We start from the raw sequence: 24,924 nt of genomic DNA, 5'->3' as shown, positions 1-24,924 counted from the left end.
AATTGCAGGGCCATGTGTCGATCCCATCGAGACATTTAACAAATGTGTTGTCAGGTCGAGTGGTCTACAGTGCTTGATTAAGTGTGGGGAGGTTTTCGGTTCAAATCCCACCGTTGAGGTTGCCCTTGGTAAAGCTATTCTTCAATTCCTGAATCTTATCAGTTTGCTCTAGGATTGTGCAGGGATTCTATATTCATGTGGGGCCATGCAAGAGAAGACAAAACATCTGTTTTGCGAAGATGTTTGTGTTCCAATCCACACATGTAGTTCATCGGCTTCACCACTCAGATACCAAGTCCTGTGCTTTCGCGGTGGCAGTGGGCCATCTTATCAGTGTTTGCGAGAGTCAAAATCTCCAATGCCATACAAAACCAATGTTTTTTTGTGCGCACGATGAGGATGGGATTCGAACCCATGCGTGCATAGCACAATGGATTAGCAGTCCATCGCCTTAACCACTCGGCCACCTCATCCTTTTTCTGCCTTGTGGCAGTTGCCCCCACATACTGTAGTTGTTGTATTTAAACCCTTGATTGAAATCAATGAAAGTTAAGCATAGCAATTGCAGGGCCATGTGTCGATCCCATCGAGACATTTAACAAATGTGTTGTCAGGTCGAGTGGTCTACAGTGCTTGATTAAGTGTGGGGAGGTTTTCGGTTCAAATCCCACCGTTGAGGTTGCCCTTGGTAAAGCTATTCTTCAATTCCTGAATCTTATCAGTTTGCTCTAGGATATAGCAGGGATTCTATATTCATGTGGGGCCATGCAAGAGAAGAAAAAACATCTGTTTTGCGAAGATGTTTGTGTTCCAATCCACACATGTAGTTCATAGGCTTCACCACTCAGATACCAAGTCCTGTGCTTTCGCGGTGGCAGTGGGCCATCTTATCAGTGTTTGCGAGAGTCAAAATCTCCAATGCCATACAAAACCAATGTTTTTTTGTGCGCACGATGAGGATGGGATTCGAACCCATGCATGCATAGCACAATGGATTAGCAGTCCATCGCCTTAACCACTCGGCCACCTCATCCTTGTTCTTGCTTGTGGCAGTTGCCCCCACAAACTGTAGTTGCTGTATTTAAACCCTTGATTGAAATCAATGAAAGTTAAGCATAGCAATTGCAGGGCCATGTGTCGATCCCATCGAGACATTTAACAAATGTGTTGTCAGGTCGAGTGGTCTACAGTGCTTGATTAAGTGTGGGGAGGTTTTCGGTTCAAATCCCACCGTTGAGGTTGCCCTTGGTAAAGCTATTCTTCAATTCCTGAATCTTATCAGTTTGCTCTAGGATTGTGCAGGGATTCTATATTCATGTGGGGCCATGCAAGAGAAGACAAAACATCTGTTTTGCGAAGATGTTTGTGTTCCAATCCACACATGTAATTCATCGGCTTCACCACTCAGATACCAAGTCCTGTGCTTTCGCGGTGGCAGTGGGCCATCTTATCAGTGTTTGCGAGAGTCAAAATCTCCAATGCCATACAAAACCAATGTTTTTTTGTGCGCACGATGAGGATGGGATTCGAACCCATGCGTGCATAGCACAATGGATTAGCAGTCCATCGCCTTAACCACTCGGCCACCTCATCCTTATTCTGCCTTGTGGCAGTTGCCCCCACATACTGTAGTTGTTGTATTTAAACCCTTGATTGAAATCAATGAAAGTTAAGCATAGCAATTGCAGGGCCATGTGTCGATCCCATCGAGACATTTAACAAATGTGTTGTCAGGTCGAGTGGTCTACAGTGCTTGATTAAGTGTGGGGAGGTTTTCGGTTCAAATCCCACCGTTGAGGTTGCGAATGGTAAAGCTATTCTTCAATTCCTGAATCTTATCAGTTTGCTCTAGGATATAGCAGGGATTCTATATTCATGTGGGGCCATGCAAGAGAAGAAAAAACATCTGTTTTGCGAAGATGTTTGTGTTCCAATCCACACATGTAGTTCATCGGCTTCACCACTCAGATACCAAGTCCTGTGCTTTCGCGGTGGCAGTGGGCCATCTTATCAGTATTTGCGAGAGTCAAAATCTCCAATGCCATACAAAACCAATGTTTTTTTGTGCGCACGATGAGGATGGGATTCGAACCCATGCGTGCATAGCACAATGGATTAGCAGTCCATCGCCTTAACCACTCGGCCACCTCATCCTTTTTCTGCCTTGTGGCAGTTGCCCCCACATACTGTAGTTGTTGTATTTAAACCCTTGATTGAAATCAATGAAAGTTAAGCATAGCAATTGCAGGGCCATGTGTCGATCCCATCGAGACATTTAACAAATGTGTTGTCAGGTCGAGTGGTCTACAGTGCTTGATTAAGTGTGGGGAGGTTTTCGGTTCAAATCCCACCGTTGAGGTTGCCCTTGGTAAAGCTATTCTTCAATTCCTGAATCTTATCAGTTTGCTCTAGGATATAGCAGGGATTCTATATTCATGTGGGGCCATGCAAGAGAAGAAAAAACATCTGTTTTGCGAAGATGTTTGTGTTCCAATCCACACATGTAGTTCATCGGCTTCACCACTCAGATACCAAGTCCTGTGCTTTCGCGGTGGCAGTGGGCCATCTTATCAGTGTTTGCGAGAGTCAAAATCTCCAATGCCATACAAAACCAATGTTTTTTTGTGCGCACGATGAGGATGGGATTCGAACCCATGCATGCATAGCACAATGGATTAGCAGTCCATCGCCTTAACCACTCGGCCACCTCATCCTTGTTCTTGCTTGTGGCAGTTGCCCCCACAAACTGTAGTTGCTGTATTTAAACCCTTGATTGAAATCAATGAAAGTTAAGCATAGCAATTGCAGGGCCATGTGTCGATCCCATCGAGACATTTAACAAATGTGTTGTCAGGTCGAGTGGTCTACAGTGCTTGATTAAGTGTGGGGAGGTTTTCGGTTCAAATCCCACCGTTGAGGTTGCCCTTGGTAAAGCTATTCTTCAATTCCTGAATCTTATCAGTTTGCTCTAGGATTGTGCAGGGATTCTATATTCATGTGGGGCCATGCAAGAGAAGACAAAACATCTGTTTTGCGAAGATGTTTGTGTTCCAATCCACACATGTAATTCATCGGCTTCACCACTCAGATACCAAGTCCTGTGCTTTCGCGGTGGCAGTGGGCCATCTTATCAGTGTTTGCGAGAGTCAAAATCTCCAATGCCATACAAAACCAATGTTTTTTTGTGCGCACGATGAGGATGGGATTCGAACCCATGCGTGCATAGCACAATGGATTAGCAGTCCATCGCCTTAACCACTCGGCCACCTCATCCTGTTTCTGCCTTGTGGCAGTTGCCCCCACATACTGTAGTTGTTGTATTTAAACCCTTGATTGAAATCAATGAAAGTTAAGCATAGCAATTGCGGGGCCATGTGTCGATCCCATCGAGACATTTAACAAATGTGTTGTCAGGTCGAGTGGTCTACAGTGCTTGATTAAGTGTGGGGAGGTTTTCGGTTCAAATCCCACCGTTGAGGTTGCCCTTGGTAAAGCTATTCTTCAATTCCTGAATCTTATCAGTTTGCTCTAGGATATAGCAGGGATTCTATATTCATGTGGGGCCATGCAAGAGAAGAAAAAACATCTGTTTTGCGAAGATGTGTGTGTTCCAATCCACACATGTAGTTCATCGGCTTCACCACTCAGATACGAAGTCCTGTGCTTTCGCAGTGGCAGTGGGCCATCTTATCAGTGTTTGCGAGAGTCAAAATCTCCAATGCCATACAAAACCAATGTTTTTTTGTGCGCACGATGAGGATGGGATTCGAACCCATGCATGCATAGCACAATGGATTAGCAGTCCATCGCCTTAACCACTCGGCCACCTCATCCTTGTTCTTGCTTGTGGCAGTTGCCCCCACAAACTGTAGTTGCTGTATTTAAACCCTTGATTGAAATCAATGAAAGTTAAGCATAGCAATTGCAGGGCCATGTGTCGATCCCATCGAGACATTTAACAAATGTGTTGTCAGGTCGAGTGGTCTACAGTGCTTGATTAAGTGTGGGGAGGTTTTCGGTTCAAATCCCACCGTTGAGGTTGCCCTTGGTAAAGCTATTCTTCAATTCCTGAATCTTATCAGTTTGCTCTAGGATTGTGCAGGGATTCTATATTCATGTGGGGCCATGCAAGAGAAGACAAAACATCTGTTTTGCGAAGATGTTTGTGTTCCAATCCACACATGTAGTTCATCGGCTTCACCACTCAGATACCAAGTCCTGTGCTTTCGCGGTGGCAGTGGGCCATCTTATCAGTGTTTGCGAGAGTCAAAATCTCCAATGCCATACAAAACCAATGTTTTTTTGTGCGCACGATGAGGATGGGATTCGAACCCATGCGTGCATAGCACAATGGATTAGCAGTCCATCGCCTTAACCACTCGGCCACCTCATCCTTTTTCTGCCTTGTGGCAGTTGCCCCCACATACTGTAGTTGTTGTATTTAAACCCTTGATTGAAATCAATGAAAGTTAAGCATAGCAATTGCAGGGCCATGTGTCGATCCCATCGAGACATTTAACAAATGTGTTGTCAGGTCGAGTGGTCTACAGTGCTTGATTAAGTGTGGGGAGGTTTTCGGTTCAAATCCCACCGTTGAGGTTGCCCTTGGTAAAGCTATTCTTCAATTCCTGAATCTTATCAGTTTGCTCTAGGATATAGCAGGGATTCTATATTCATGTGGGGCCATGCAAGAGAAGAAAAAACATCTGTTTTGCGAAGATGTTTGTGTTCCAATCCACACATGTAGTTCATAGGCTTCACCACTCAGATACCAAGTCCTGTGCTTTCGCGGTGGCAGTGGGCCATCTTATCAGTGTTTGCGAGAGTCAAAATCTCCAATGCCATACAAAACCAATGTTTTTTTGTGCGCACGATGAGGATGGGATTCGAACACCATGCATGCATAGCACAATGGATTAGCAGTCCATCGCCTTAACCACTCGGCCACCTCATCCTTGTTCTTGCTTGTGGCAGTTGCCCCCACAAACTGTAGTTGCTGTATTTAAACCCTTGATTGAAATCAATGAAAGTTAAGCATAGCAATTGCAGGGCCATGTGTCGATCCCATCGAGACATTTAACAAATGTGTTGTCAGGTCGAGTGGTCTACAGTGCTTGATTAAGTGTGGGGAGGTTTTCGGTTCAAATCCCACCGTTGAGGTTGCCCTTGGTAAAGCTATTCTTCAATTCCTGAATCTTATCAGTTTGCTCTAGGATTGTGCAGGGATTCTATATTCATGTGGGGCCATGCAAGAGAAGACAAAACATCTGTTTTGCGAAGATGTTTGTGTTCCAATCCACACATGTAATTCATCGGCTTCACCACTCAGATACCAAGTCCTGTGCTTTCGCGGTGGCAGTGGGCCATCTTATCAGTGTTTGCGAGAGTCAAAATCTCCAATGCCATACAAAACCAATGTTTTTTTGTGCGCACGATGAGGATGGGATTCGAACCCATGCGTGCATAGCACAATGGATTAGCAGTCCATCGCCTTAACCACTCGGCCACCTCATCCTTATTCTGCCTTGTGGCAGTTGCCCCCACATACTGTAGTTGTTGTATTTAAACCCTTGATTGAAATCAATGAAAGTTAAGCATAGCAATTGCAGGGCCATGTGTCGATCCCATCGAGACATTTAACAAATGTGTTGTCAGGTCGAGTGGTCTACAGTGCTTGATTAAGTGTGGGGAGGTTTTCGGTTCAAATCCCACCGTTGAGGTTGCGAATGGTAAAGCTATTCTTCAATTCCTGAATCTTATCAGTTTGCTCTAGGATATAGCAGGGATTCTATATTCATGTGGGGCCATGCAAGAGAAGAAAAAACATCTGTTTTGCGAAGATGTTTGTGTTCCAATCCACACATGTAGTTCATCGGCTTCACCACTCAGATACCAAGTCCTGTGCTTTCGCGGTGGCAGTGGGCCATCTTATCAGTGTTTGCGAGAGTCAAAATCTCCAATGCCATACAAAACCAATGTTTTTTTGTGCGCACGATGAGGATGGGATTCGAACCCATGCATGCATAGCACAATGGATTAGCAGTCCATCGCCTTAACCACTCGGCCACCTCATCCTTGTTCTTGCTTGTGGCAGTTGCCCCCACAAACTGTAGTTGCTGTATTTAAACCCTTGATTGAAATCAATGAAAGTTAAGCATAGCAATTGCAGGGCCATGTGTCGATCCCATCGAGAAATTAAAAAATTGTGTTGTCAGGCAGAGTGGTGTACAGTGCTTGATTAAGTGTGGGGAGGTTTCGGTTCATATCCCACCGTTGAGGTTGCCCTTGGTAAAGCTATTCTTCAATTCCTGAATCTTATCAGTTTGCTCTAGGATATAGCAGGGATTCTATATTCATGTGGGGCCATGCAAGAGAAGACAAAACATCTGTTTTGCGAAGATGTTTGTGTTCCAATCCACACATGTAGTTCATCGGCTTCACCACTCAGATACCAAGTCCTGTGCTTTCGCGGTGGCAGTGGGCCATCTTATCAGTGTTTGCCAGAGTCAAAATCTTCCAATGCCATACAAAACCCCAATTTCTTTTTGTGCACGATGAGGATGGGATTCGAACCCATGCGTGCATAGCACAATGGATTAGCTATCCATCGCCTTAACCACTCGGCCACCTCATCCTTGTTCTTGCTTGTGGCAGTTGCCCCCACAAACTGTAGTTGCTGTATTTAAACCCTTGATTGAAATCAATGAAAGTTAAGCATAGCAATTGCAGGGCCATGTGTCGATCCCATCGAGAAATTAAAAAATTGTGTTGTCAGGCAGAGTGGTTTACAGTGCTTGATTAAGTGTGGGGAGGTTTCGGTTCATATCCCACCGTTGAGGTTGCCCTTGGTAAAGCTATTCTTCAATTCCTGAATCTTATCAGTTTGCTCCAGGATTGTGCAGGGATTCTATATTCATGTGGGGCCATGCAAGAGAAGACAAAACATCTGTTTTGCGAAGATGTTTGTGTTCCAATCCACACATGTAGTTCATCGGCTTCACCACTCAGATACCAAGTCCTGTTTTTTCGCGGTGGCAGTGGGCCATCTTATCAGTGTTTGCCAGAGTCAAAATCTTCCAATGCCATACAACACCAAAAAAAAATTTGCGCAAGATTAGGATGGGATTCGAACCCTTGCGTGCATCGCACAATGGATTAGCAGTCCATCGCCTTAACCACTCGGCCACCTCATCCTTTTTCCTGCTTGTGGCAGTTGCCCCCACAAACTGTAGTTGCTGTATTTAAACCCTTGATTGAAATCAATGAGAGTTAAGCATAGCAATTGCAGGGCCATGTGTCGATCCCATCGAGAAATTAAAAAATTGTGTTGTCAGGCCGAGTGGTCTACAGTGCTTGATTAAGTGTGGGGAGGTTTCGGTTCATATCCCACCGTTGAGGTTGCCCTTGGTAAAGCTATTCTTCAATTTCTGAATCTTATCAGTCGCTCTAGGATTGTGCAGGGATTCTATATTCATGTGGGGCCATGCAAGAGAAGAAAAAACATCTGTTTTGCGAAGATGTTTGTGTTCCAATCCACACATGTAGTTCATCGGCTTCACCACTCAGATACCAAGTCCTGTGCTTTCGCGGTGGCAGTGGGCCATCTTATCAGTGTTTGCAAGAGTCAAAATCTCCAATGCCATACAAAACCAATGTTTTTTTGTGCGCACGATGAGGATGGGCTTCGAACCCATGCGTGCATAGCACAATGGATTAGCAGTCCATCGCCTTAACCACTCTGCCACCTCATCCTTTGTCTGTCTTGTGGCAGTTGCCCCCACATACTGTAGTTGTTGTATTTAAACCCTTGATTGAAATCAATGAAAGTTAAGCATAGCAATTGCAGGGCCATGTGTCGATCCCATCGAGAAATTAAGAAATTGTGTTGTCAGGCCGAGTGGTCTACAGTGCTTGATTAAGTGTGGGGAGGTTTCGGTTCATATCCCACCGTTGAGGTTGCCCTTGGTAAAGCTATTCTTCAATTTCTGAATCTTATCAGTCGCTCTAGGATTGTGCAGGGATTCTATATTCATGTGGGGCCATGCAAGAGAAGAAAAAACATCTGTTTTGCGAAGATGTTTGTGTTCCAATCCACACATGTAGTTCATCGGCTTCACCACTCAGATACCAAGTCCTGTGCTTTCGCGGTGGCAGTGGGCCATCTTATCAGTGTTTGCGAGAGTCAAAATCTCCAATGCCATACAAAACCAATGTTTTTTTGTGCGCACGATGAGGATGGGATTCGAACCCATGCGTGCATAGCACAATGGATTAGCAGTCCATCGCCTTAACCACTCGGCCACCTCATCCTTTTCCTGCCTTGTGGCAGTTGCCCCCACATACTGTAGTTGTTGTATTTAAACCCTTGATTGAAATCAATGAAAGTTAAGCATAGCAATTGCAGGGCCATGTGTCGATCCCATCGAGACATTTAACAAATGTGTTGTCAGGCAGAGTTGTCTACAGTGCTTGATTAAGTGTGGGGAGGTTTCGGTTCAAATCCCACCGTTGAGGTTGCCCTTGGTAAAGCTATTCTTCAATTCCTGAATCTTATCAGTTTGCTCTAGGATTGTGCAGGGATTCTATATTCATGTGGGGCCATGCAAGAGAAGACAAAACATCTGTTTTGCGAAGATGTTTGTGTTCCAATCCACACATGTAGTTCATCGGCTTCACCACTCAGATACCAAGTCCTGTGCTTTCGCGGTGGCAGTGGGCCATCTTATCAGTCTTTGCCAGAGTCAAAATCTTCCAATGCCATACCAAACCAAGGTTTTTTTGTGCGCACGATGAGGATGGGATTCGAACCCATGCGTGCATAGCACAATGGATTAGCAGTCGATCGCCTTAACCACTCGTCCACCTCATCCTTTTTCTGTCTTGTGGCAGTTGCCGCAACAAACTGTAGTTGCTGTATTTAAACCCTTGATTGAAATCAATGAAAGTTAAGCATAGCAATTGCAGGGCCATGTGTCGATCCCATCGAGACATTTAACAAATGTGTTGTCAGGCAGAGTGGTGTACAGTGCTTGATTAAGTGTGGGGAGGTTTCGGTTCAAATCCCACTGTTGAGGTTGCCCTTGGTAAAGCTATTCTTCAATTCCTGAATCTTATCAGTTTGCTCTAGGATTGTGCAGGGATTCTATATTCATGTGGGGCCATGCAAGAGAAGACAAAACATCTGTTTTGCGAAGATGTTTGTGTTCCAATCCACACATGTAGTTCATCGGCTTCACCACTCAGATACCAAGTCCTGTGCTTTCGCGGTGGCAGTGGGCCATCTTATCAGTGTTTGCCAGAGTCAAAATCTTCCAATGCCATACAACACCCAAAAAAAATTTTGCGCAAGATTAGAATGGGATTCGAACCCTTGCGTGCATCGCACAATTGATTACCAGTCCATCGCCTTAACCACTCGGCCACCTCATCCTTTTTCCTGCTTGTGGCAGTTGCCCCCACAAACTGTAGTTGCTGTATTTAAACCCTTGATTGAAATCAATGAGAGTTAAGCATAGCAATTGCAGGGCCATGTGTCGATCCCATCGAGAAATTAAAAAATTGTGTTGTCAGGCCGAGTGGTCTACAGTGCTTGATTAAGTGTGGGGAGGTTTCGGTTCATATCCCACCGTTGAGGTTGCCCTTGGTAAAGCTATTCTTCAATTTCTGAATCTTATCAGTCGCTCTAGGATTGTGCAGGGATTCTATATTCATGTGGGGCCATGCAAGAGAAGAAAAAACATCTGTTTTGCGAAGATGTTTGTGTTCCAATCCACACATGTAGTTCATCGGCTTCACCACTCAGATACCAAGTCCTGTGCTTTCGCGGTGGCAGTGGGCCATCTTATCAGTGTTTGCGAGAGTCAAAATCTCCAATGCCATACAAAACCAATGTTTTTTTGTGCGCACGATGAGGATGGGCTTCGAACCCATGCGTGCATAGCACAATGGATTAGCAGTCCATCGCCTTAACCACTCTGCCACCTCATCCTTTGTCTGCCTTGTGGCAGTTGCCCCCACATACTGTAGTTGTTGTATTTAAACCCTTGATTGAAATCAATGAAAGTTAAGCATAGCAATTGCAGGGCCATGTGTCGATCCCATCGAGAAATTAAGAAATTGTGTTGTCAGGCCGAGTGGTCTACAGTGCTTGATTAAGTGTGGGGAGGTTTCGGTTCATATCCCACCGTTGAGGTTGCCCTTGGTAAAGCTATTCTTCAATTTCTGAATCTTATCAGTCGCTCTAGGATTGTGCAGGGATTCTATATTCATGTGGGGCCATGCAAGAGAAGAAAAAACATCTGTTTTGCGAAGATGTTTGTGTTCCAATCCACACATGTAGTTCATCGGCTTCACCACTCAGATACCAAGTCCTGTGCTTTCGCGGTGGCAGTGGGCCATCTTATCAGTGTTTGCGAGAGTCAAAATCTCCAATGCCATACAAAACCAATGTTTTTTTGTGCGCACGATGAGGATGGGATTCGAACCCATGCGTGCATAGCACAATGGATTAGCAGTCCATCGCCTTAACCACTCGGCCACCTCATCCTTTTCCTGCCTTGTGGCAGTTGCCCCCACATACTGTAGTTGTTGTATTTAAACCCTTGATTGAAATCAATGAAAGTTAAGCATAGCAATTGCAGGGCCATGTGTCGATCCCATCGAGACATTTAACAAATGTGTTGTCAGGCAGAGTTGTCTACAGTGCTTGATTAAGTGTGGGGAGGTTTCGGTTCAAATCCCACCGTTGAGGTTGCCCTTGGTAAAGCTATTCTTCAATTCCTGAATCTTATCAGTTTGCTCTAGGATTGTGCAGGGATTCTATATTCATGTGGGGCCATGCAAGAGAAGACAAAACATCTGTTTTGCGAAGATGTTTGTGTTCCAATCCACACATGTAGTTCATCGGCTTCACCACTCAGATACCAAGTCCTGTGCTTTCGCGGTGGCAGTGGGCCATCTTATCAGTCTTTGCCAGAGTCAAAATCTTCCAATGCCATACCAAACCAAGGTTTTTTTGTGCGCACGATGAGGATGGGATTCGAACCCATGCGTGCATAGCACAATGGATTAGCAGTCGATCGCCTTAACCACTCGTCCACCTCATCCTTTTTCTGTCTTGTGGCAGTTGCCGCAACAAACTGTAGTTGCTGTATTTAAACCCTTGATTGAAATCAATGAAAGTTAAGCATAGCAATTGCAGGGCCATGTGTCGATCCCATCGAGACATTTAACAAATGTGTTGTCAGGCAGAGTGGTGTACAGTGCTTGATTAAGTGTGGGGAGGTTTCGGTTCAAATCCCACTGTTGAGGTTGCCCTTGGTAAAGCTATTCTTCAATTCCTGAATCTTATCAGTTTGCTCTAGGATTGTGCAGGGATTCTATATTCATGTGGGGCCATGCAAGAGAAGACAAAACATCTGTTTTGCGAAGATGTTTGTGTTCCAATCCACACATGTAGTTCATCGGCTTCACCACTCAGATACCAAGTCCTGTGCTTTCGCGGTGGCAGTGGGCCATCTTATCAGTGTTTGCCAGAGTCAAAATCTTCCAATGCCATACAACACCCAAAAAAAATTTTGCGCAAGATTAGAATGGGATTCGAACCCTTGCGTGCATCGCACAATTGATTACCAGTCCATCGCCTTAACCACTCGGCCACCTCATCCTTTTTCCTGCTTGTGGCAGTTGCCCCCACAAACTGTAGTTGCTGTATTTAAACCCTTGATTGAAATCAATGAGAGTTAAGCATAGCAATTGCAGGGCCATGTGTCGATCCCATCGAGAAATTAAAAAATTGTGTTGTCAGGCCGAGTGGTCTACAGTGCTTGATTAAGTGTGGGGAGGTTTCGGTTCATATCCCACCGTTGAGGTTGCCCTTGGTAAAGCTATTCTTCAATTTCTGAATCTTATCAGTCGCTCTAGGATTGTGCAGGGATTCTATATTCATGTGGGGCCATGCAAGAGAAGAAAAAACATCTGTTTTGCGAAGATGTTTGTGTTCCAATCCACACATGTAGTTCATCGGCTTCACCACTCAGATACCAAGTCCTGTGCTTTCGCGGTGGCAGTGGGCCATCTTATCAGTGTTTGCGAGAGTCAAAATCTCCAATGCCATACAAAACCAATGTTTTTTTGTGCGCACGATGAGGATGGGCTTCGAACCCATGCGTGCATAGCACAATGGATTAGTAGTCCATCGCCTTAACCACTCTGCCACCTCATCCTTTGTCTGCGTTGTGGCAGTTGCCCCCACATACTGTAGTTGTTGTATTTAAACCCTTGATTGAAATCAATGAAAGTTAAGCATAGCAATTGCAGGGCCATGTGTCGATCCCATCGAGAAATTAAGAAATTGTGTTGTCAGGCCGAGTGGTCTACAGTGCTTGATTAAGTGTGGGGAGGTTTCGGTTCATATCCCACCGTTGACGTTGCCCTTGGTAAAGCTATTCTTCAATTTCTGAATCTTATCAGTCGCTCTAGGATTGTGCAGGGATTCTATATTCATGTGGGGCCATGCAAGAGAAGAAAAAACATCTGTTTTGCGAAGATGTTTGTGTTCCAATCCACACATGTAGTTCATCGGCTTCACCACTCAGATACCAAGTCCTGTGCTTTCGCGGTGGCAGTGGGCCATCTTATCAGTGTTTGCGAGAGTCAAAATCTCCAATGCCATACAAAACCAATGTTTTTTTGTGCGCACGATGAGGATGGGATTCGAACCCATGAGTGCATAGCACAATGGATTAGCAGTCCCATCGCCTTAACCACTCGGCCACCTCATCCTTTTTATATTTTGTGGCAGTTGCCCCCACAAACTGTAGTTGCTGTGTTTAAACCCTTGATTGAAATCAAAGAGAGTTAAGCATAGCAATTGCAGGGCCATGTGTCGATCCCATCGAGACATTTAACAAATGTGTTGTCAGGCAGAGTGGTGTTCAGTGCTTGATTAAGTGTGGGGAGGTTTCGGTTCAAATCCCACTGTTGAGGTTGCCCTTGGTAAAGCTATTCTTCAATTCCTGAATCTTATCAGTTTGCTCTAGGATTATGCAGGGATTCTATATTCATGTGGGGCCATGCAAGAGAAGACAAAACATCTGTTTTGCGACGATGTTTGTGTTCCAATCCACACATGTAGTTCATCGGCTTCACCACTCAGATACCAAGTCCTGTGCTTTCGCGGTGGCAGTGGACCATCTTATCAGTGTTTGCCAGAGTCAAAATCTTCCAATGCCATACAACACCAAAAAAAAATTTCGCGCAAGATTAGGATGGGATTCGAACCCTTGCGTGCATAGCACAATGGATTAGCAGTCCATCGCCTTAACCACTCGGCCACCTCATCCTTTTTTCTGCTTGTGGCAGTTGCCCCCACAAACTGTAGTTGCTGTATTTAAACCCTTGATTGAAATCAATGAGAGTTAAGCATAGCAATTGCAGGGCCATGTGTCGATCCCATCGAGAAATTAAAAAATTGTGTTGTCAGGCCGAGTGGTCTACAGTGCTTGATTAAGTGTGGGGAGGTTTCGGTTCATATCCCACCGTTGAGGTTGCCCTTGGTAAAGCTATTCTTCAATTTCTGAATCTTATCAGTCGCTCTAGGATTGTGCAGGGATTCTATATTCATGTGGGGCCATGCAAGAGAAGAAAAAACATCTGTTTTGCGAAGATGTTTGTGTTCCAATCCACACATGTAGTTCATCGGCTTCACCACTCAGATACCAAGTCCTGTGCTTTCGCGGTGGCAGTGGGCCATCTTATCAGTGTTTGCGAGAGTCAAAATCTCCAATGCCATACAAAACCAATGTTTTTTTGTGCGCACGATGAGGATGGGATTCGAACCCATGCGTGCATAGCACAATGGATTAGCAGTCCATCGCCTTAACCACTCGGCCACCTCATCCTTTGTCTGCCTTGTGGCAGTTGCCCCCACATACTGTAGTTGTTGTATTTAAACCCTTGATTGAAATCAATGAAAGTTAAGCATAGCAATTGCAGGGCCATGTGTCGATCCCATCGAGACATTTAACAAATGTGTTGTCAGGTCGAGTGGTCTACAGTGCTTGATTAAGTGTGGGGAGGTTTTCGGTTCAAATCCCACCGTTGAGGTTGCCCTTGGTAAAGCTATTCTTCAATTCCTGAATCTTATCAGTTTGCTCTAGGATATAGCAGGGATTCTATATTCATGTGGGGCCATGCAAGAGAAGAAAAAACATCTGTTTTGCGAAGATGTTTGTGTTCCAATCCACACATGTAGTTCATCGGCTTCACCACTCAGATACGAAGTCCTGTGCTTTCGCGGTGGCAGTGGGCCATCTTATCAGTCTTTGCCAGAGTCAAAATCTTCCAATGCCATACTAAACCAAGGTTTTTTTGTGCGCACGATGAGGATGGGATTCGAACCCATGCGTGCATAGCACAATGGATTAGCAGTCCCATCGCCTTAACCACTCGGCCACCTCATCCTTTTTATATTTTGTGGCAGTTGCCCCCACAAACTGTAGTTGCTGTGTTTAAACCCTTGATTGAAATCAAAGAGAGTTAAGCATAGCAATTGCAGGGCCATGTGTCGATCCCATCGAGACATTTAACAAATGTGTTGTCAGGCAGAGTGGTGTACAGTGCTTGATTAAGTGTGGGGAGGTTTCGGTTCAAATCCCACTGTTGAGGTTGCCCTTGGTAAAGCTATTCTTCAATTTCTGAATCTTATCAGTTTGCTCTAGGATTATGCAGGGATTCTATATTCATGTGGGGCCATGCAAGAGAAGACAAAACATCTGTTTTGCGACGATGTTTGTGTTCCAATCCACACATGTAGTTCATCGGCTTCACCACTCAGATACCAAGTCCTGTGCTTTCGCGGTGGCAGTGGGCCATCTTATCAGTGTTTGCCAGAGTCAAAATCTTCCAATGCCATACAACACCCAAAAAAAATTTCGCGCAAGATTAGGATGGGATTCGAACCCTTGCGTGCATAGCACAATAGATTAGCAGTCCATCGCCTTAACCACTCGGCCACCTCATCCTTTTTTCTGATTGTGGCAGTTGCCCCCACAAACTGTAGTTGCTGTATTTAAACCCTTGATTGAAATCAATGAGAGTTAAGCATAGCAATTGCAGGGCCATGTGTCGATCCCATCGAGAAATTAAAAAATTGTGTTGTCAGGCCGAGTGGTCTACAGTGCTTGATTAAGTGTGGGGAGGTTTCGGTTCATATCCCACCGTTGAGGTTGCCCTTGGTAAAGCTATTCTTCAATTTCTGAATCTTATCAGTCGCTCTAGGATTGTGCAGGGATTCTATATTCATGTGGGGCCATGCAAGAGAAGAAAAAACATCTGTTTTGCGAAGATGTTTGTGTTCCAATCCACACATGTAGTTCATCGGCTTCACCACTCAGATACCAAGTCCTGTGCTTTCGCGGTGGCAGTGGCCCATCTTATCAGTGTTTGCGAGAGTCAAAATCTCCAATGCCATACAAAACCAATGTTTTTTTGTGCGCACGATGAGGATGGGATTCGAACCCATGAGTGCAAAGCACAATGGATTAGCAGTCCATCGCCTTAACCACTCGTCCACCTCATCCTTTTTCTGTCTTGTGGCAGTTGCCGCAACAAACTGTAGTTGCTGTATTTAAACCCTTGATTGAAATCAATGAAAGTTAAGCATAGCAATTGCAGGGCCATGTGTCGATCCCATCGAGACATTTAACAAATGTGTTGTCAGGCAGAGTGGTGTACAGTGCTTGATTAAGTGTGGGGAGGTTTCGGTTCAAATCCCACTGTTGAGGTTGCCCTTGGTAAAGCTATTCTTCAATTCCTGAATCTTATCAGTTTGCTCTAGGATTGTGCAGGGATTCTATATTCATGTGGGGCCATGCAAGAGAAGACAAAACATCTGTTTTGCGAAGATGTTTGTGTTCCAATCCACACATGTAGTTCATCGGCTTCACCACTCAGATACCAAGTCCTGTGCTTTCGCGGTGGCAGTGGGCCATCTTATCAGTGTTTGCGAGAGTCAAAATCTCCAATGCCATACAAAACAAATGTTTTTTTGTGCGCACGATGAGGATGGGATTCGAACCCATGAGTGCATAGCACAATGGATTAGCAGTCCCATCGCCTTAACCACTCGGCCACCTCATCCTTTTTATATTTTGTGGCAGTTGCCCCCACAAACTGTAGTTGCTGTGTTTAAACCCTTGATTGAAATCAAAGAGAGTTAAGCATAGCAATTGCAGGGCCATGTGTCGATCCCATCGAGACATTTAACAAATGTGTTGTCAGGCAGAGTGGTGTACAGTGCTTGATTAAGTGTGGGGAGGTTTCGGTTCAAATCCCACTGTTGAGGTTGCCCTTGGTAAAGCTATTCTTCAATTCCTGAATCTTATCAGTTTGCTCTAGGATTATGCAGGGATTCTATATTCATGTGGGGCCATGCAAGAGAAGACAAAACATCTGTTTTGCGACGATGTTTGTGTTCCAATCCACACATGTAGTTCATCGGCTTCACCACTCAGATACCAAGTCCTGTGCTTTCGCGGTGGCAGTGGGCCATCTTATCAGTGTTTGCCAGAGTCAAAATCTTCCAATGCCATACAAAACCCCAATTTCTTTTTGTGCACGATGAGGATGGGATTCGAACCCATGCGTGCATAGCACAATGGATTAGCTATCCATCGCCTTAACCACTCGGCCACCTCATCCTTGTTCTTGCTTGTGGCAGTTGCCCCCACAAACTGTAGTTGCTGTATTTAAACCCTTGATTGAAATCAATGAAAGTTAAGCATAGCAATTGCAGGGCCATGTGTCGATCCCATCGAGAAATTAAAAAATTGTGTTGTCAGGCAGAGTGGTTTACAGTGCTTGATTAAGTGTGGGGAGGTTTCGGTTCATATCCCACCGTTGAGGTTGCCCTTGGTAAAGCTATTCTTCAATTCCTGAATCTTATCAGTTTGCTCTAGGATTGTGCAGGGATTCTATATTCATGTGGGGCCATGCAAGAGAAGACAAAACATCTGTTTTGCGAAGATGTTTGTGTTCCAATCCACACATGTAGTTCATCGGCTTCACCACTCAGATACCAAGTCCTGTTTTTTCGCGGTGGCAGTGGGCCATCTTATCAGTGTTTGCCAGAGTCAAAATCTTCCAATGCCATACAACACCAAAAAAAAATTTGCGCAAGATTAGGATGGGATTCGAACCCTTGCGTGCATCGCACAATGGATTAGCAGTCCATCGCCTTAACCACTCGGCCACCTCATCCTTTTTCCTGCTTGTGGCAGTTGCCCCCACAAACTGTAGTTGCTGTATTTAAACCCTTGATTGAAATCAATGAGAGTTAAGCATAGCAATTGCAGGGCCATGTGTCGATCCCATCGAGAAATTAAAAAATTGTGTTGTCAGGCCGAGTGGTCTACAGTGCTTGATTAAGTGTGGGGAGGTTTCGGTTCATATCCCACCGTTGAGGTTGCCCTTGGTAAAGCTATTCTTCAATTTCTGAATCTTATCAGTCGCTCTAGGATTGTGCAGGGATTCTATATTCATGTGGGGCCATGCAAGAGAAGAAAAAACATCTGTTTTGCGAAGATGTTTGTGTTCCAATCCACACATGTAGTTCATCGGCTTCACCACTCAGATACCAAGTCCTGTGCTTTCGCGGTGGCAGTGGGCCATCTTATCAGTGTTTGCGAGAGTCAAAATCTCCAATGCCATACAAAACCAATGTTTTTTTGTGCGCACGATGAGGATGGGCTTCGAACCCATGCGTGCATAGCACAATGGATTAGCAGTCCATCGCCTTAACCACTCTGCCACCTCATCCTTTGTCTGCCTTGTGGCAGTTGCCCCCACATACTGTAGTTGTTGTATTTAAACCCTTGATTGAAATCAATGAAAGTTAAGCATAGCAATTGCAGGGCCATGTGTCGATCCCATCGAGAAATTAAGAAATTGTGTTGTCAGGCCGAGTGGTCTACAGTGCTTGATTAAGTGTGGGGAGGTTTCGGTTCATATCCCACCGTTGAGGTTGCCCTTGGTAAAGCTATTCTTCAATTTCTGAATCTTATCAGTCGCTCTAGGATTGTGCAGGGATTCTATATTCATGTGGGGCCATGCAAGAGAAGAAAAAACATCTGTTTTGCGAAGATGTTTGTGTTCCAATCCACACATGTAGTTCATCGGCTTCACCACTCAGATACCAAGTCCTGTGCTTTCGCGGTGGCAGTGGGCCATCTTATCAGTGTTTGCGAGAGTCAAAATCTCCAATGCCATACAAAACCAATGTTTTTTTGTGCGCACGATGAGGATGGGATTCGAACCCATGCGTGCATAGCACAATGGATTAGCAGTCCATCGCCTTAACCACTCGGCCACCTCATCCTTTTCCTGCCTTGTGGCAGTTGCCCCCACATACTGTAGTTGTTGTATTTAAACCCTTGATTGAAATCAATGAAAGTTAAGCATAGCAATTGCAGGGCCATGTGTCGATCCCATCGAGACATTTAACAAATGTGTTGTCAGGCAGAGTTGTCTACAGTGCTTGATTAAGTGTGGGGAGGTTTCGGTTCAAATCCCACCGTTGAGGTTGCCCTTGGTAAAGCTATTCTTCAATTCCTGAATCTTATCAGTTTGCTCTAGGATTGTGCAGGGATTCTATATTCATGTGGGGCCATGCAAGAGAAGACAAAACATCTGTTTTGCGAAGATGTTTGTGTTCCAATCCACACATGTAGTTCATCGGCTTCACCACTCAGATACCAAGTCCTGTGCTTTCGCGGTGGCAGTGGGCCATCTTATCAGTGTTTGCCAGAGTCAAAATCTTCCAATGCCATACAACACCAAAAAAAAATTTTGCGCAAGATTAGAATGGGATTCGAACCCTTGCGTGCATCGCACAATTGATTACCAGTCCATCGCCTTAACCACACGGCCACCTCATCCTTTTTCCTGCTTGTGGCAGTTGCCCCCACAAACTGTAGTTGCTGTATTTAAACCCTTGATTGAAATCAATGAGAGTTAAGCATAGCAATTGCAGGGCCATGTGTCGATCCCATCGAGAAATTAAAAAATTGTGTTGTCAGGCCGAGTGGTCTACAGTGCTTGATTAAGTGTGGGGAGGTTTCGGTTCATATCCCACCGTTGAGGTTGCCCTTGGTAAAGCTATTCTTCAATTTCTGAATCTTATCAGTCGCTCTAGGATTGTGCAGGGATTCTATATTCATGTGGGGCCATGCAAGAGAAGAAAAAACATCTGTTTTGCGAAGATGTTTGTGTTCCAATCCACACATGTAGTTCATCGGCTTCACCACTCAGATACCAAGTCCTGTGCTTTCGCGGTGGCAGTGGGCCATCTTATCAGTGTTTGCGAGAGTCAAAATCTCCAATGCCATACAAAACCAATGTTTTTTTGTGCGCACGATGAGGATGGGCTTCGAATCCATGCGTGCATAGCACAATGGATTAGTAGTCCATCGCCTTAACCACTCTGCCACCTCATCCTTTGTCTGCGTTGTGGCAGTTGCCCCCACATACTGTAGTTGTTGTATTTAAACCCTTGATTGAAATCAATGAAAGTTAAGCATAGCAATTGCAGGGCCATGTGTCGATCCCATCGAGAAATTAAGAAATTGTGTTGTCAGGCCGAGTGGTCTACAGTGCTTGATTAAGTGTGGGGAGGTTTCGGTTCATATCCCACCGTTGAGGTTGCCCTTGGTAAAGCTATTCTTCAATTTCTGAATCTTATCAGTCGCTCTAGGATTGTGCAGGGATTCTATATTCATGTGGGGCCATGCAAGAGAAGAAAAAACATCTGTTTTGCTAAGATGTTTGTGTTCCAATCCACACATGTAGTTCATCGGCTTCACCACTCAGATACCAAGTCCTGTGCTTTCGCGGTGGCAGTGGGCCATCTTATCAGTGTTTGCGAGAGTCAAAATCTCCAATGCCATACAAAACCAATGTTTTTTTGTGCGCACGATGAGGATGGGATTCGAACCCATGAGTGCATAGCACAATGGATTAGCAGTCCCATCGCCTTAACCACTCGGCCACCTCATCCTTTTTATATTTTGTGGCAGTTGCCCCCACAAACTGTAGTTGCTGTGTTTAAACCCTTGATTGAAATCAAAGAGAGTTAAGCATAGCAATTGCAGGGCCATGTGTCGATCCCATCGAGACATTTAACAAATGTGTTGTCAGGCAGAGTGGTGTTCAGTGCTTGATTAAGTGTGGGGAGGTTTCGGTTCAAATCCCACTGTTGAGGTTGCCCTTGGTAAAGCTATTCTTCAATTCCTGAATCTTATCAGTTTGCTCTAGGATTATGCAGGGATTCTATATTCATGTGGGGCCATGCAAGAGAAGACAAAACATCTGTTTTGCGACGATGTTTGTGTTCCAATCCACACATGTAGTTCATCGGCTTCACCACTCAGATACCAAGTCCTGTTTTTTCGCGGTGGCAGTGGGCCATCTTATCAGTGTTTGCCAGAGTCAAAATCTTCCAATGCCATACAACACCAAAAAAAAATTTGCGCAAGTTTAGGATGGGATTCGAACCCTTGCGTGCATCGCACAATGGATTAGCAGTCCATCGCCTTAACCACTCGGCCACCTCATCCTTTTTCCTGCTTGTGGCAGTTGCCCCCACAAACTGTAGTTGCTGTATTTAAACCCTTGATTGAAATCAATGAGAGTTAAGCATAGCAATTGCAGGGCCATGTGTCGATCCCATCGAGAAATTAAAAAATTGTGTTGTCAGGCCGAGTGGTCTACAGTGCTTGATTAAGTGTGGGGAGGTTTCGGTTCATATCCCACCGTTGAGGTTGCCCTTGGTAAAGCTATTCTTCAATTTCTGAATCTTATCAGTCGCTCTAGGATTGTGCAGGGATTCTATATTCATGTGGGGCCATGCAAGAGAAGAAAAAACATCTGTTTTGCGAAGATGTTTGTGTTCCAATCCACACATGTAGTTCATCGGCTTCACCACTCAGATACCAAGTCCTGTGCTTTCGCGGTGGCAGTGGGCCATCTTATCAGTGTTTGCGAGAGTCAAAATCTCCAATGCCATACAAAACCAATGTTTTTTTGTGCGCACGATGAGGATGGGCTTCGAACCCATGCGTGCATAGCACAATGGATTAGCAGTCCATCGCCTTAACCACTCTGCCACCTCATCCTTTGTCTGCCTTGTGGCAGTTGCCCCCACATACTGTAGTTGTTGTATTTAAACCCTTGATTGAAATCAATGAAAGTTAAGCATAGCAATTGCAGGGCCATGTGTCGATCCCATCGAGAAATTAAGAAATTGTGTTGTCAGGCCGAGTGGTCTACAGTGCTTGATTAAGTGTGGGGAGGTTTCGGTTCATATCCCACCGTTGAGGTTGCCCTTGGTAAAGCTATTCTTCAATTTCTGAATCTTATCAGTCGCTCTAGGATTGTGCAGGGATTCTATATTCATGTGGGGCCATGCAAGAGAAGAAAAAACATCTGTTTTGCGAAGATGTTTGTGTTCCAATCCACACATGTAGTTCATCGGCTTCACCACTCAGATACCAAGTCCTGTGCTTTCGCGGTGGCAGTGGGCCATCTTATCAGTGTTTGCGAGAGTCAAAATCTCCAATGCCATACAAAACCAATGTTTTTTTGTGCGCACGATGAGGATGGGATTCGAACCCATGCGTGCATAGCACAATGGATTAGCAGTCCATCGCCTTAACCACTCGGCCACCTCATCCTTTTCCTGCCTTGTGGCAGTTGCCCCCACATACTGTAGTTGTTGTATTTAAACCCTTGATTGAAATCAATGAAAGTTAAGCATAGCAATTGCAGGGCCATGTGTCGATCCCATCGAGACATTTAACAAATGTGTTGTCAGGCAGAGTTGTCTACAGTGCTTGATTAAGTGTGGGGAGGTTTCGGTTCAAATCCCACTGTTGAGGTTGCCCTTGGTAAAGCTATTCTTCAATTCCTGAATCTTATCAGTTTGCTCTAGGATTATGCAGGGATTCTATATTCATGTGGGGCCATGCAAGAGAAGACAAAACATCTGTTTTGCGACGATGTTTGTGTTCCAATCCACACATGTAGTTCATCGGCTTCACCACTCAGATACCAAGTCCTGTGCTTTCGCGGTGGCAGTGGACCATCTTATCAGTGTTTGCCAGAGTCAAAATCTTCCAATGCCATACAACACCAAAAAAAAATTTCGCGCAAGATTAGGATGGGATTCGAACCCTTGCGTGCATAGCACAATGGATTAGCAGTCCATCGCCTTAACCACTCGGCCACCTCATCCTTTTTTCTGCTTGTGGCAGTTGCCCCCACAAACTGTAGTTGCTGTATTTAAACCCTTGATTGAAATCAATGAGAGTTAAGCATAGCAATTGCAGGGCCATGTGTCGATCCCATCGAGAAATTAAAAAATTGTGTTGTCAGGCCGAGTGGTCTACAGTGCTTGATTAAGTGTGGGGAGGTTTCGGTTCATATCCCACCGTTGAGGTTGCCCTTGGTAAAGCTATTCTTCAATTTCTGAATCTTATCAGTCGCTCTAGGATTGTGCAGGGATTCTATATTCATGTGGGGCCATGCAAGAGAAGAAAAAACATCTGTTTTGCGAAGATGTTTGTGTTCCAATCCACACATGTAGTTCATCGGCTTCACCACTCAGATACCAAGTCCTGTGCTTTCGCGGTGGCAGTGGGCCATCTTATCAGTGTTTGCGAGAGTCAAAATCTCCAATGCCATACAAAACCAATGTTTTTTTGTGCGCACGATGAGGATGGGATTCGAACCCATGCGTGCATAGCACAATGGATTAGCAGTCCATCGCCTTAACCACTCGCCCACCTCATCCTTTTTATATTTTGTGGCAGTTGCCCCCACAAACTGTAGTTGCTGTGTTTAAACCCTTGATTGAAATCAAAGAGAGTTAAGCATAGCAATTGCAGGGCCATGTGTCGATCCCATCGAGACATTTAACAAATGTGTTGTCAGGCAGAGTGGTGTACAGTGCTTGATTAAGTGTGGGGAGGTTTCGGTTCAAATCCCACTGTTGAGGTTGCCCTTGGTAAAGCTATTCTTCAATTCCTGAATCTTATCAGTTTGCTCTAGGATTATGCAGGGATTCTATATTCATGTGGGGCCATGCAAGAGAAGACAAAACATCTGTTTTGCGAAGATGTTTGTGTTCCAATCCACACATGTAGTTCATCGGCTTCACCACTCAGATACCAAGTCCTGTGCTTTCGCGGTGGCAGTGGGCCATCTTATCAGTGTTTGCGAGAGTCAAAATCTCCAATGCCATACAAAACCAATGTTTTTTTGTGCGCACGATGAGGATGGGATTCGAACCCATGCGTGCATAGCACAATGGATTAGCAGTCCATCGCCTTAACCACTCGGCCACCTCATCCTTTTTATATTTTGTGGCAGTTGCCCCCACAAACTGTAGTTGCTGTGTTTAAACCCTTGATTGAAATCAAAGAGAGTTAAGCATAGCAATTGCAGGGCCATGTGTCGATCCCATCGAGACATTTAACAAATGCGTTGTCAGGCAGAGTGGTGTACAGTGCTTGATTAAGTGTGGGGAGGTTTCGGTTCAAATCCCACTGTTGAGGTTGCCCTTGGTAAAGCTATTCTTCAATTCCTGAATCTTATCAGTTTGCTCTAGGATTATGCAGGGATTCTATATTCATGTGGGGCCATGCAAGAGAAGACAAAACATCTGTTTTGCGAAGATGTTTGTGTTCCAATCCACACATGTAGTTCATCGGCTTCACCACTCAGATACCAAGTCCTGTGCTTTCGCGGTGGCAGTGGCCCATCTTATCAGTGTTTGCGAGAGTCAAAATCTCCAATGCCATACAAAACCAATGTTTTTTTGTGCGCACGATGAGGATGGGATTCGAACCCATGAGTGCATAGCACAATGGATTAGCAGTCCATCGCCTTAACCACTCGTCCACCTCATCCTTTTTCTGTCTTGTGGCAGTTGCCGCAACAAACTGTAGTTGCTGTATTTAAACCCTTGATTGAAATCAATGAAAGTTAAGCATAGCAATTGCAGGGCCATGTGTCGATCCCATCGAGACATTTAACAAATGTGTTGTCAGGCAGAGTGGTGTACAGTGCTTGATTAAGTGTGGGGAGGTTTCGGTTCAAATCCCACTGTTGAGGTTGCCCTTGGTAAAGCTATTCTTCAATTCCTGAATCTTATCAGTTTGCTCTAGGATTGTGCAGGGATTCTATATTCATGTGGGGCCATGCAAGAGAAGACAAAACATCTGTTTTGCGAAGATGTTTGTGTTCCAATCCACACATGTAGTTCATCGGCTTCACCACTCAGATACCAAGTCCTGTGCTTTCGCGGTGGCAGTGGGCCATCTTATCAGTGTTTGCGAGAGTCAAAATCTCCAATGCCATACAAAACAAATGTTTTTTTGTGCGCACGATGAGGATGGGATTCGAACCCATGAGTGCATAGCACAATGGATTAGCAGTCCCATCGCCTTAACCACTCGGCCACCTCATCCTTTTTATATTTTGTGGCAGTTGCCCCCACAAACTGTAGTTGCTGTGTTTAAACCCTTGATTGAAATCAAAGAGAGTTAAGCATAGCAATTGCAGGGCCATGTGTCGATCCCATCGAGACATTTAACAAATGTGTTGTCAGGCAGAGTGGTGTACAGTGCTTGATTAAGTGTGGGGAGGTTTCGGTTCAAATCCCACTGTTGAGGTTGCCCTTGGTAAAGCTATTCTTCAATTCCTGAATCTTATCAGTTTGCTCTAGGATTATGCAGGGATTCTATATTCATGTGGGGCCATGCAAGAGAAGACAAAACATCTGTTTTGCGACGATGTTTGTGTTCCAATCCACACATGTAGTTCATCGGCTTCACCACTCAGATACCAAGTCCTGTGCTTTCGCGGTGG

The 24,924-nt window shown here is 44.9% G+C and overlaps 34 non-coding genes across 34 annotated transcripts; all 34 read right to left on the bottom strand.

The window, feature by feature from the left end:
• Positions 1-391: 391 nt before the first annotated feature.
• On the bottom strand, positions 392-473 carry trnas-gcu (transfer RNA serine (anticodon GCU)). Its single transcript has one exon. It is a non-coding gene; the product is annotated as a tRNA-Ser (tRNA).
• A 478-nt stretch (positions 474-951) lies between these two features.
• Positions 952-1,033, bottom strand: trnas-gcu (transfer RNA serine (anticodon GCU)). Its single transcript has one exon. It is a non-coding gene; the product is annotated as a tRNA-Ser (tRNA).
• Positions 1,034-1,511: 478 nt separating this feature from the next.
• trnas-gcu (transfer RNA serine (anticodon GCU)) lies at positions 1,512-1,593 on the bottom strand. Its single transcript has one exon. It is a non-coding gene; the product is annotated as a tRNA-Ser (tRNA).
• A 478-nt stretch (positions 1,594-2,071) lies between these two features.
• On the bottom strand, positions 2,072-2,153 carry trnas-gcu (transfer RNA serine (anticodon GCU)). The gene has a single exon. It is a non-coding gene; the product is annotated as a tRNA-Ser (tRNA).
• Positions 2,154-2,631: 478 nt separating this feature from the next.
• trnas-gcu (transfer RNA serine (anticodon GCU)) lies at positions 2,632-2,713 on the bottom strand. Its single transcript has one exon. It is a non-coding gene; the product is annotated as a tRNA-Ser (tRNA).
• A 478-nt stretch (positions 2,714-3,191) lies between these two features.
• On the bottom strand, positions 3,192-3,273 carry trnas-gcu (transfer RNA serine (anticodon GCU)). The gene has a single exon. It is a non-coding gene; the product is annotated as a tRNA-Ser (tRNA).
• A 478-nt stretch (positions 3,274-3,751) lies between these two features.
• trnas-gcu (transfer RNA serine (anticodon GCU)) lies at positions 3,752-3,833 on the bottom strand. The gene has a single exon. It is a non-coding gene; the product is annotated as a tRNA-Ser (tRNA).
• A 478-nt stretch (positions 3,834-4,311) lies between these two features.
• Positions 4,312-4,393, bottom strand: trnas-gcu (transfer RNA serine (anticodon GCU)). Its single transcript has one exon. It is a non-coding gene; the product is annotated as a tRNA-Ser (tRNA).
• A 478-nt stretch (positions 4,394-4,871) lies between these two features.
• trnas-gcu (transfer RNA serine (anticodon GCU)) lies at positions 4,872-4,954 on the bottom strand. The gene has a single exon. It is a non-coding gene; the product is annotated as a tRNA-Ser (tRNA).
• Positions 4,955-5,432: 478 nt separating this feature from the next.
• trnas-gcu (transfer RNA serine (anticodon GCU)) lies at positions 5,433-5,514 on the bottom strand. Its single transcript has one exon. It is a non-coding gene; the product is annotated as a tRNA-Ser (tRNA).
• Positions 5,515-5,992: 478 nt separating this feature from the next.
• trnas-gcu (transfer RNA serine (anticodon GCU)) lies at positions 5,993-6,074 on the bottom strand. Its single transcript has one exon. It is a non-coding gene; the product is annotated as a tRNA-Ser (tRNA).
• Positions 6,075-6,552: 478 nt separating this feature from the next.
• trnas-gcu (transfer RNA serine (anticodon GCU)) lies at positions 6,553-6,634 on the bottom strand. The gene has a single exon. It is a non-coding gene; the product is annotated as a tRNA-Ser (tRNA).
• Positions 6,635-7,669: 1,035 nt separating this feature from the next.
• On the bottom strand, positions 7,670-7,751 carry trnas-gcu (transfer RNA serine (anticodon GCU)). Its single transcript has one exon. It is a non-coding gene; the product is annotated as a tRNA-Ser (tRNA).
• A 476-nt stretch (positions 7,752-8,227) lies between these two features.
• On the bottom strand, positions 8,228-8,309 carry trnas-gcu (transfer RNA serine (anticodon GCU)). The gene has a single exon. It is a non-coding gene; the product is annotated as a tRNA-Ser (tRNA).
• A 1,038-nt stretch (positions 8,310-9,347) lies between these two features.
• On the bottom strand, positions 9,348-9,429 carry trnat-ggu (transfer RNA threonine (anticodon GGU)). Its single transcript has one exon. It is a non-coding gene; the product is annotated as a tRNA-Thr (tRNA).
• Positions 9,430-9,905: 476 nt separating this feature from the next.
• trnas-gcu (transfer RNA serine (anticodon GCU)) lies at positions 9,906-9,987 on the bottom strand. Its single transcript has one exon. It is a non-coding gene; the product is annotated as a tRNA-Ser (tRNA).
• Positions 9,988-10,463: 476 nt separating this feature from the next.
• trnas-gcu (transfer RNA serine (anticodon GCU)) lies at positions 10,464-10,545 on the bottom strand. Its single transcript has one exon. It is a non-coding gene; the product is annotated as a tRNA-Ser (tRNA).
• A 1,038-nt stretch (positions 10,546-11,583) lies between these two features.
• Positions 11,584-11,665, bottom strand: trnat-ggu (transfer RNA threonine (anticodon GGU)). The gene has a single exon. It is a non-coding gene; the product is annotated as a tRNA-Thr (tRNA).
• A 476-nt stretch (positions 11,666-12,141) lies between these two features.
• On the bottom strand, positions 12,142-12,223 carry trnas-acu (transfer RNA serine (anticodon ACU)). Its single transcript has one exon. It is a non-coding gene; the product is annotated as a tRNA-Ser (tRNA).
• A 476-nt stretch (positions 12,224-12,699) lies between these two features.
• Positions 12,700-12,782, bottom strand: trnas-gcu (transfer RNA serine (anticodon GCU)). Its single transcript has one exon. It is a non-coding gene; the product is annotated as a tRNA-Ser (tRNA).
• Positions 12,783-13,818: 1,036 nt separating this feature from the next.
• Positions 13,819-13,900, bottom strand: trnas-gcu (transfer RNA serine (anticodon GCU)). The gene has a single exon. It is a non-coding gene; the product is annotated as a tRNA-Ser (tRNA).
• Positions 13,901-14,379: 479 nt separating this feature from the next.
• trnas-gcu (transfer RNA serine (anticodon GCU)) lies at positions 14,380-14,462 on the bottom strand. The gene has a single exon. It is a non-coding gene; the product is annotated as a tRNA-Ser (tRNA).
• Positions 14,463-15,498: 1,036 nt separating this feature from the next.
• On the bottom strand, positions 15,499-15,580 carry trnas-gcu (transfer RNA serine (anticodon GCU)). The gene has a single exon. It is a non-coding gene; the product is annotated as a tRNA-Ser (tRNA).
• Positions 15,581-16,057: 477 nt separating this feature from the next.
• trnas-gcu (transfer RNA serine (anticodon GCU)) lies at positions 16,058-16,140 on the bottom strand. The gene has a single exon. It is a non-coding gene; the product is annotated as a tRNA-Ser (tRNA).
• A 478-nt stretch (positions 16,141-16,618) lies between these two features.
• trnas-gcu (transfer RNA serine (anticodon GCU)) lies at positions 16,619-16,700 on the bottom strand. The gene has a single exon. It is a non-coding gene; the product is annotated as a tRNA-Ser (tRNA).
• A 1,035-nt stretch (positions 16,701-17,735) lies between these two features.
• trnas-gcu (transfer RNA serine (anticodon GCU)) lies at positions 17,736-17,817 on the bottom strand. The gene has a single exon. It is a non-coding gene; the product is annotated as a tRNA-Ser (tRNA).
• Positions 17,818-18,293: 476 nt separating this feature from the next.
• Positions 18,294-18,375, bottom strand: trnas-gcu (transfer RNA serine (anticodon GCU)). Its single transcript has one exon. It is a non-coding gene; the product is annotated as a tRNA-Ser (tRNA).
• Positions 18,376-19,411: 1,036 nt separating this feature from the next.
• On the bottom strand, positions 19,412-19,493 carry trnas-acu (transfer RNA serine (anticodon ACU)). The gene has a single exon. It is a non-coding gene; the product is annotated as a tRNA-Ser (tRNA).
• A 476-nt stretch (positions 19,494-19,969) lies between these two features.
• trnas-gcu (transfer RNA serine (anticodon GCU)) lies at positions 19,970-20,052 on the bottom strand. The gene has a single exon. It is a non-coding gene; the product is annotated as a tRNA-Ser (tRNA).
• Positions 20,053-21,087: 1,035 nt separating this feature from the next.
• trnas-gcu (transfer RNA serine (anticodon GCU)) lies at positions 21,088-21,169 on the bottom strand. The gene has a single exon. It is a non-coding gene; the product is annotated as a tRNA-Ser (tRNA).
• Positions 21,170-21,645: 476 nt separating this feature from the next.
• trnas-gcu (transfer RNA serine (anticodon GCU)) lies at positions 21,646-21,727 on the bottom strand. The gene has a single exon. It is a non-coding gene; the product is annotated as a tRNA-Ser (tRNA).
• Positions 21,728-22,763: 1,036 nt separating this feature from the next.
• trnas-gcu (transfer RNA serine (anticodon GCU)) lies at positions 22,764-22,845 on the bottom strand. The gene has a single exon. It is a non-coding gene; the product is annotated as a tRNA-Ser (tRNA).
• Positions 22,846-23,322: 477 nt separating this feature from the next.
• On the bottom strand, positions 23,323-23,404 carry trnas-gcu (transfer RNA serine (anticodon GCU)). Its single transcript has one exon. It is a non-coding gene; the product is annotated as a tRNA-Ser (tRNA).
• A 1,036-nt stretch (positions 23,405-24,440) lies between these two features.
• Positions 24,441-24,523, bottom strand: trnas-gcu (transfer RNA serine (anticodon GCU)). The gene has a single exon. It is a non-coding gene; the product is annotated as a tRNA-Ser (tRNA).
• Positions 24,524-24,924: the final 401 nt, after the last annotated feature.

This window comes from Salvelinus fontinalis, chromosome 10 (genome assembly GCF_029448725.1).
Source record: "Salvelinus fontinalis isolate EN_2023a chromosome 10, ASM2944872v1, whole genome shotgun sequence".
Taxonomy (NCBI): domain Eukaryota; kingdom Metazoa; phylum Chordata; class Actinopteri; order Salmoniformes; family Salmonidae; genus Salvelinus; species Salvelinus fontinalis.
The sequence above is the reverse complement of the archived record's forward strand: the minus strand, read 5'-3'. Positions and strand labels throughout refer to the sequence as shown.